At 43.9% G+C, this 7,078-nt stretch overlaps 1 pseudogene; it reads left to right on the top strand.

Moving 5' to 3' along the window:
• The first annotated feature begins 727 nt into the window (after positions 1-727).
• On the top strand, positions 728-1,880 carry LOC123792793 (E3 ubiquitin-protein ligase RNF138-like; annotated as a pseudogene).
• Positions 1,881-7,078: the final 5,198 nt, after the last annotated feature.

Consider the following 7,078-nt stretch of genomic DNA (forward strand, 5'->3'; position numbering starts at 1 on the left):
CTCCTACTGCTATTTGGCGCACATCTCACCCCATGAACTCGGCGGCCCGTCCCCGCACTGACGTCAGCATCTTCTTCACGCACCGACATCTGTGTAGGCGGCGTGTTGTCAGCATGGGCATCCACCTGCTCACCTCACCTGTGAGCCCCCTTTTTTGGACTATCTTTCTGTGGTTCATTAGTCAGCTTTCCATAATCACGAAGATCCCTTTTTTTCTTCTTTTCTAAAATGGAAATATTTCTATTGTTTTGGCAGATTATGAAAGTAATCCATGTGTGTTTAAAGAAATAAAGAAGCCTGAAAAATATAAAGTATAATTCTTCCTTCTACGAAATAGCTAACATCAGTAATAGTTTGATAAATCTGGAAAAAAAATTTTTAATAACTAACATTTTGGGGGTTAAGTTTGAGGTTTATCCTTCCATGTTTTTAAAAGGTTGTTAGTGGGGCACCTGGGTGGCACAGCGGTTAAGCATCTGCCTTCGGCTCAGGGCGTGATCCCGGCATTGTGGGATCGAGCCCCACATCAGGCTCCTCCGCTAGGAGCCTGCTTCTTCCTCTCCCACTCCCCCTGCTTGTGTTCCCTCTCTCGCTGGCTTTATCTCTGTCAAATAAATAAATAAAATCTTTTAAAAAATAAAAAAATAAAAATAAATAAAATAAAAGGTTGTTAGTAGTGCTCCTAGAGAGTCCAGTGCCACCATGCCCCCAATCCCCCCCACCATTCATGGCCGAGGACCTCTCCATGGCCACGTCCCACCCAGTCTGATTTCTACTGCCCTGTCAGAAGGTGCTCAAAGCACCTACGAGGACCCAGCCTGACTGCAATGAGAGAAAGCAGAATACATTGTCCCCTCTGTTGTGGAAGTGTGACTAGAAGAGAGAAAGAGCACGTCCTGAACGGGCCTCAGACCTTGAAATTATCGTGAGAAAGTTTTCTGGTAGCTGCAGATGCTGTGCAAAACAGATTAAATTCTACCACATGAGACATCATTACAAATCTTGTAAGAAGTATCGAGATGATTATAGTGTTTCCTCTATCATTCCAAAATTTCAGATCTCTCAAGATTCATAGGAGTGAAAGATCTACATCTGATAACACAAAAACACAAGAGAATACAACTTCTTCTTCTTCTCCTTCTTCTTCTTCCTCTTCTTTTAAGTAGGCTCCATGCCCAACATGGGCATTGGGCTCATGACTCCTGAGATCAAGAGTCGCATGCTCAAATGACTGAGTCAGCCAGGCACCCCTAATAATTTTTTTTTTAAGCAGGCTTTGCAGGGAAGACAGGGTTTGAACTCACGACCCTGAGATCAAACCTGAGCCAAGATCAAGAGTCCAACGCTTAACCGACTGAGCCATCCAGGTGCCCCAAGAATACAAGTTCTTCTGGGCATCCCCTTTAAGTGTCCCTTGTGTCAGGAATCACACTTTTCCAGACAGCATTTACTGGATCACTGTAACTGTAATTGCTAGTCCAGATAGTTCCTGTGATGGGTCCTGTTTGTGTGTCTCTTCCTTGGGGAGATCCTAGCCAAATTACTAAAGATTTCATTGGTTGGGGTGCCCAGGTGGCTCAGTTGGTTAAGCATCTGACTCCTGATTTAGGCTCAGGTCATGATCTCAGGGTCCTGGATCGAGACCCACCTCGGGCTGTGCGCTCACCAAGCCATCTCCTTGTCCCTCTCCCTCTCCTCTCCCCGCTGCTCATGAGCACTCTCTCTCTCTCAAATAAATAAATGGATAAAAACTTTTAAAAATTTTTTGGTAAAAATTTCATTCGTCATCTAAATCCAAGGCATCAGTTGGATTATGGAGAATTTGTGACTGCTCAGCTAGAGGAGGCAGCCGATATCAAACTTTTCAAGTAAACATCTGAAGGCTATAGACGTCTCAGGGTCTTTGTACCTACAAGTACTGTCTTTAAGAGGAAAACCACATGAAGTCACCATTTCAGTAACACAATGTGTCTATTAATAAAAGTAATGCAGTCTGAAAAAATCAAAATGTTACTACATCGTGGACATTTCTGCATGATAGTAGGTTATCTAGCTGGAAAGTGTTCTTTTTAATAGCATCACATTCCATAGTATGGATACACAGTAATGAAATAAGTTTTTATTATCAAATATTTCAACCACACAGAATAGTCCTGAGAATAATGGCATAAACATGCATGTGCCACTTAGTTATTAGAGAAAAAGTTCAATTGCATATAAATATTTCCCCCAGTTTGTTGTTTGTCTTCTGATTTCTCTTTTGGTGATGTTTGTGTTATGCATATTTTTATATTCACATGGTTGAATTTATTAGTTTTTTTCTTTAAGGCTTCTGAATTTGAGAAAGGCCTTGCCCATGCCAAAATCATGAAAGAATTCTCCTGTTTTTCCTATTAGAACTTCTGTTGTTCCGGGGCGCCTGGGTGGCTCAGTCATTAAGCATCTGCCTTTGGCCCAGGGCCTGATCCCAGGGTCCTGGGATCGAGCCCCCCATCGGGCTCCCTGCTCCACTGGGAGCCTGCTTCTTCCTCTCCCACTCCCCCTGCTTGTGTTCCCTCTCTCGCTGGTTGTCCCTCTGTCAAATAAATAAATAAATAAATCTTAAAAAAAAAAAAAGAACTTCTGTTATTCCAACCTTTACAATTAAATATCTTTTTGAGGTTTAACCATGTATGGTGTGATGTAAGAATCAAGCTTAATTTTTTCCTCAGATGACAGTCCAGTTGGCTCACTTCTTAAGAAATTAATGTATCCCCTGCTTGATTTAAAATGCCATCTTCAATATATGCTAAACTCCCATGTATGTTTTTATCTAATACTAGATTTCCCATTCTGTTCCACTCCATTTTCTGGTGCATTGCCATACTATTTTAATTAACTAATTAATTTAATATGCATAGTAATTTATAATATAGACATCCCTATTGCTCTTGTTTTCAGAGTGTTCATTTTTTGTTCATTTTCACAGGAGCTTTTAAAGAGAACCATTGATGTGTCTTGAAGAATAACATTGGATTTAATTAACTTAGGAAGATCTGACGTTTTTATAACGTTGAGTCTTCTTGCAAAAGAGCATCGAGGCCTTTTCATCTAGATCATTTTGGTGTTCAGCAATAGTGTTTTAAAGTGGGGGTTTTTCATATATTTATACCCATTTTCTATATATTTCAGATATATAATATGTATCTTAATTAGGATTTTTTTCTATTCTCTTTCAAAATGCAAGTCTGTTTTTCCATCACCTCTTCTAACTAGTGGTTATTTGTAAATATAAATATAATTGAGTTTTATGTATTAGCACTTTCCCCTATTAACTCACTTAATTATCTTGTTATTCATAATAGTTTTTGCCAGTGAGTCCCTGGAGTTTTCCAGTTATTCAATACTATCATCACAACTACAGATGCTTTGTCTTTTCTTTTCCAATTCAAAAATAATTTATATGTTAGAACTGTTTTAAGTTTATGAAAAATCATGCAGAAAGCACAAGGAGTTCCCATACACCCCACATGCAATTTCCCCTCATGGTGTATTATATTTAATGAGCCAATATTGATACAATATTATTAACTAATTCCCCTACTTTATTCAGATTTCCTTAGTTTTTGGCTAATGTCCTTTTCCGTTCCAGAACTAATTGGTTTAGTTGTCTTCTCTTTTTAGGCTCCTCTTGGCTCTGACAATTTCTTCGACTTGACATTCAGTTTTGAAAGGTACTGGTCAGGTATTTTGTCAAATTTCCCCCTCTCCCACTTTTTATACCACTGATTTCTTCCTCTTATAGCATGGAGGTAGCATATTCAGTGTGATGTTTTGTAGAAGTGATGGCAGGTTTTCTTTTCTTCTGCTTTTAGCTGGAATACCTCTGGAGTGGCCCAGGAAGCATTTGGAGCTGATCATGGTAATAAAATATGATATTCCTACACTTCTATCCTATCCTGATGACAGTCGATATTATTTTTCTTAGTGACTAGCTTTGAATTGTTAAGCATGTTTGTGTCAGCGGCTCCTGCTACTCGTGGTGCGTCCCTCCCTCAGGAAACATGTGTTTGCAGGCTGTCTGAAGTCTATGCTGCTGCCCCTCGGACTGTCCTTCTCTTCACATTCTCCCCCATAGTTCTTGCCTGAGAGTGGCTGCTTTTAGTAGTCTTTACATATATTTTGAAGTCTGAAAATCTCTCTCCAAGTGTGACTGAAAATGGAGTTTGTGGGGTACCTGGCTGGCTCAGTCGGTAGAACATGTGACTTTTGATCTCAGGGTCATGAGTTCGAGCCCCACACTGGGTGTGTAGCCTACTTAAAAAGAATATTAAAAAATGAAGTTTGTGGGCTTTTTAATTCATTCTTCTTGCTGTTATTTTACAGGTCCTGGAGAAGGTGAAAATGCAGACTTCTGCAACTGTGCTCATAGCAAAAGTCTTAATGAAGTAATTTTTGACCCAAAGAACACCCACTGATTTCTGGAACTAGGAGGCAATTCAATCAATCTTTGAACTCTGTCACACAAAGTTTTATTAGAAACATAGTGGGGATTTTGGAGAGAGGACCGCTGAACTTTGGGTAGTGAAATAGAAACTTGAATTGCCAGTATAGAGGACTTAATTAAGAGATAAGGAAATTCACTCATTCACTAGAAAATAATTGAACAACTGCTTTGTGCTAGGCATTTTGCTAGGCAGTTAGGTGGTGGTTACTGTTGGAGTTAGTCTAATTCATGATTAGAATATTATTTCCCCTGAACCTCAGTTTTTTGGGGTAAACCCAACCTTATCTACTTTACAATGAAGCTGAATTGAGTTTCAGTATACGAAAGCACTTGGTGGATTTCTGCTTTTCTGAAAGGGGAATTTGGAGCCATTATAAGCTTTTAAGGAGTGTTATGACCACAAAAATGGGTGGAGCCCAAGAATGGGTTCATTTGAGCCCAGGAAGTCACTGACCAGTACAGAATGTAGGATGTCAGGCGGCTATAGCACAACCAAAGGTAGAGATGGCCCGTGACCGTAACAGTAGTGGAAAGGGATATGCCTCTGGGAGTGAGGTAGGTAAATTATGGGATCAAAGGTGCAATTGACAAATGGAAGCATAGGAACCAAGAGTCAGATGGGTTGATGGCCAGGGGGCAATGAACGAAGGACATCCCCAGGGCAGAGATTATGCCTTCTGATTTCCCCACACCTGGGGGTCAATTTCCATGTGTATTAGGGGCTCATTTGCCCCTACGTGATCCTGAAGTCCTAGTCCTTCTTTTAGACTGGGGTTCCTGCAAACAGCCTTTGGGACTCTGAGATTAGCATACAGCAGATTTAATGGGGAGTCCTCTTGGGAACAACACCTATGGGGGCGTGAAGGAAGCAAGACTGGACAATAGGAAAAACTGCACTGCCGTGTAGCTGCAATGGAGACCCCAGCTAAGCGTTCGGGGAGCTCAGAATTGGAAGGGCTTGTCAGAATTGTCCCAAACTAAGGCAAGAGGGCAAGCGTTTATTTTGCTGCTGTTTCCCACCCCCCATATATTCTCTTTTAACTACCCAAACTAACCACTCCCTACTCCCTGCTCACACAGTATGCTCTTAACACCACCTGCCTTTCCATCAGCCTCGAATGTCCTTCCTCCCTTTCGTTCATCAAAACCATGGTTAATTGCATGACAAAATTGGAAATTGAATCCATTTCTCCTTCCTGGAAAGTCCCAGAGCATTGTGTTTGTTACTCTGTTCGCATTAGAGTTGATCTTGTGTTTGTGTTTTCCCTTGATCAGATTCTAAATTCCACAGGCTTCCTTCTTTATCCTGTTGGTCTCCCCATAACCCAGCATCCGGCTTAGCACAAAATAGACATTCAACCATTTGGAGTTAATTGCATCCGATGTTCCAAACTGTGAAGAGAGTTTCTCAAGGAAAATCTCCCAACGGTCTGAAGACCGTTTGCCAACACCCTGTAGTTTTTCTTCTCACAGGAGGATGGCGTGTATTACGGTGGGGCAGACACGGACAGGGCGATCGCCCAGCGTTCTCGTTGACGTGAACTTCACACGCCGTAAACAATCATTTAAGAATGTGCAATCCAGCGGCCCCTAGCACACTCACAGTTGCACAACCGCCACGGCTGGGGTTCCTACACACACCGCACCCAGCCGGCCTTGCCCAGAGCTGGGCGCCTCGCCACAAGGAAGGCACGGGTCCAGAGTCGGAGAGCCTGTGGTTAAACTCACGTTTGTGGTGCTACCTTTGTGTAGAAAAGGCGCTGCTTTGTTTTTCGTGTTTCTGCAGCTGACGGGGAAGAAACTTTGTCAGTGTTGTGAGACTGTAGTGTTTGAGTGTCACTGGAGTTTCCGAATTCCCCATCCTGAGGGAATCCGCCCCAGTTTGGGACAAGGGAAGGCCTGAGGGACTTGAGGTGACGGATGACCCCCCTCAGGAGGAGGGATGGCAGCCTACACCCAACCTGTTCACCACTGTGCGCGCGGAGGGCGCGGAGGCACCAAGCGACAGTGAAACCCCCGCTTCCGGTCGGCCTGCTTCCGGGCGCTAAAGTTTCCCTCCAGCGGTGATTAACTGAGTCTCATTACAGGCTCTACCAGGGGGTAGCCGTCTTTCTTTCCATCCCGCTGGAATGTTCCGCTTTGCAGTTGAGAGGAAACGGAGGCTCCAAGTAATGTGCTCGGGCTCGCTCAGGAGTGCGGAGCTAGGTTTGCAGGCCTGGCGGCGTGCCCAGCGGAGGGAGGTTTTCTAGGAAGCCGCCCCCGGGCCGCCGCTGCACCCCGCGCCGCCCTTCCCACCCCACGTGGCCGCCTCGGCAGGGAGCCCTCGGCCCGCTGGCCCCCCCACCCCCCCGTCGCCACATCCACGTCAGCGCGGATCACCAGCCCCATCAGGAAGCCGAGCACGGAGCACCTGGGTGGCTCAGTCGGTTAAGCGTTTATCGTGCGCTCGGGTGGTGATCCTGGGGTCCTGGGATCGAGACCCGTGACCTGTTCAGCGGGGAGTCTGCTTCTCCATCTCCCTCTGCTCGTGTTCTCTCAAATACATAAATAAAATAAAACCAAATACAAGCAGAATTAGGAAAAAAGGCTCTG

This window comes from Ursus americanus, chromosome 20, assembly GCF_024610735.1.
Source record: "Ursus americanus isolate L20-20 chromosome 20, mUrsAme1.1.p, whole genome shotgun sequence".
Lineage (NCBI taxonomy): Eukaryota > Metazoa > Chordata > Mammalia > Carnivora > Ursidae > Ursus > Ursus americanus.